At 41.9% G+C, this 2490-nt stretch overlaps 1 pseudogene; it reads right to left on the bottom strand.

The window, feature by feature from the left end:
* Positions 1-289: 289 nt before the first annotated feature.
* On the bottom strand, positions 290-1145 carry LOC102016668 (annotated as a pseudogene).
* Between the last annotated feature and the right edge of the window lie 1345 nt (positions 1146-2490).

Raw genomic sequence — 2490 nt, 5'->3', positions numbered from 1 at the left:
TGGTTAACTGTGGGTCCAGATAGGTATTTGTCTTTATCCCTAGTGATGAGAAATGATTCCCTCCAGCTATCCAGAGAAACAAGAACATACTGATCTCATTTTCCCTTTTTATTGTTGAAACATTAGAGGGACACACTCATGGTATTAAAAATTAAGTTCAAAACACTTAAAATAATTCTGTATTAGAAAACTTGACTGTATCATAACTCTATTGCTTTGGGGAGTCATACTGGGCTGGTTAAATGCTCCAATTCCACTGTTGTGAACATTTATGAGCAGAATATTCCAGCTAATTCAAACTGGAGATGTAGTTACTACAACACTGACTCCTGGTTGTGTAGGTTCAGTAAGGTCTACTCCTCCCCCTCCAATAGAACTTGCTCCTAGATTCTGTGGTTCATTCTTTGGCAACTTTTTAGCTATTGCAATGAATAGTTCATTTACATTCATTGATATTTTAGCTGATGTTTCCATGAATAATAAACGGCTGTCATCTGCATAGGATTGCTCTTCCTGGGAGTCTACAGCTCTTTGATTTGCTAGATCAGCCTTGTTTCCTGATAAAGATATTACACTGTTAGAACTTGCTTGCCTCTGAAGTTCTTTAAAACAGTTTTTCACTCTTGCAAAAGATTCTTCATTTGTGGTATCATATATAATTATGGCTGGGTATGCTCCTCTGTAGTCCATTGCTGCTAGGCTATGGTATCATCCTTGGTGACCAGTTTCCTATATTTCAAACTTTACTGTTATGTCATCAAGACACACAGTCTATGTTAGGAAATCAACCCCAATACTATTCTCTTGAAAGTCACAAAACTGGCCTTTCACAAAACAAAGCACTAGGCTTGATTTGCCAAGAGGAAGCTCCCGTAGAAGTACTGGCTTAAACTGGCATATTTTACTTCCAGTATTTCGCCAGTTAGGTGTTGTTGCTCCTCAATTCGCCACGTCCAGATTTGAAAGAACTCCCTAATTTCAGACTCCTAAATGAATTTCCATGGTGAAAGGTGTTGATTTTCTTTTTCTTTCTGGAAGTAAAGAAATCTGAGACTTTAAGACCATATCCACCTATAGTGTTATTCTTCTATTGGGGAGAAACTCCAAGAGGTACCTTTTCCTTCTCCAGGTAGCTGTGGTTCCATAGAGCCTGCTGGGTCAGAAAGCCCAAGACATAGTCTACTCTTTCACAACCCCAACCTGTTGCAGAGCCCTTTCCTGCTCTGGGTCTCACTCAAAGATGTAGCCTTGAGACTTCCAGGAAGATGGCAGAGTGGTGAGCAGCAGAGAAAGAGTCTCTCTGAGATTTGGTGTTTAGATGCTGAAATATAGCAATGTGAGGAACAAAAGAAGGAGGGAAGTCAGTCCTGGGAACCAGGAAGTATCTGAAGTGAGAATTGAACCCCATAGGGAGAGCAAAGAGAGAAGACTTCAATGAAAGAGAAGGAGGTGTCAGGAGGGGCTTTCTCCTTGAGCTCAGGCTCACTAAGTGGAAGGGGCAGCTTCAACCTAGAGAGGTACAGTGACTGCTGGAAACCCCAGAGGCCTCCATGGGGAAATGCATGGAATGGAAGTCTGGAGGACTGGACACAGCAGAATATAGTGGCTGCTGAGTTATTCAGGTCCAGTTGTCCCACAGGAGAGGTTGACTGGCCAGTAGCCATCTTGGAGAGGGGCCAACTGTGCTCAGAACTCACAGCAGCTTCAGGCCGGCTCCATCTAGTGGAGCTCCGGCTCCACAGTGTCAGGGTGAGGCTGCTGAGTTCAAGTCACCAGGAGCCAAGTTCAAGATGGCAGGAGGCACATGGAGTATTACAGGTTAAACAAATCACACCCCAGGCAAACAGCCACAAGGCAGCCTGAATTTTAGTGGAACTAAAGGTACAGATTTGTGGGAGTTATCCACTACCCTGCTGTAAATCTACAATTGGCTTGCTAAAATTAATTGACACAGATCTAGAGACTTCATACACTTTTCACAAAGTCTGTACACTTTGTCTACCCGTCACAGCAGAGACAAACCTTGAAGTAGACACTTTATTTTTCTTATTTTCTACTTTTTTCTTTTCTTGTTTTTTTTTTCTTGATTGTTCTTATTTTTAAGGCATATAAACATGGATTCTAGTTTTTTTTTTTATTTTAAAGAGTGTAGTAAAAGAAAGGAAAAAAAAAAAAAACAATAGCAGCATACCAACATCACAAACATAAACAAAACAAAGCAAGAACATTAAAAGTGATACACGGGGGGCTGGGGATTTAGCTCAGCGGCAAAAGCACCTGCCTGGCAAGCACAAGGTCGTGAGTTCGGTTTCCCGGTACCGGAGAAAAACCAAAAAAAAAAAAAAATGATCAGAGCCAGCCAGATGTGATACATGCATGTAGTCTCAGCACTCAGGAGGCTGAGGCAGAAGGAATACCATGTGTTCAAGGCCAGCCTGAACTACGTAGTGAGACTGTGTCCCCTCTCCAGCCAAAAAAAAAACAAAAACT

This window comes from Chinchilla lanigera, unplaced genomic scaffold (genome assembly GCF_000276665.1).
Source record: "Chinchilla lanigera isolate Chin_1 unplaced genomic scaffold, ChiLan1.0 scaffold00005, whole genome shotgun sequence".
Taxonomy (NCBI): domain Eukaryota; kingdom Metazoa; phylum Chordata; class Mammalia; order Rodentia; family Chinchillidae; genus Chinchilla; species Chinchilla lanigera.
This window is presented reverse-complemented; position numbering and strand designations above follow the sequence as displayed.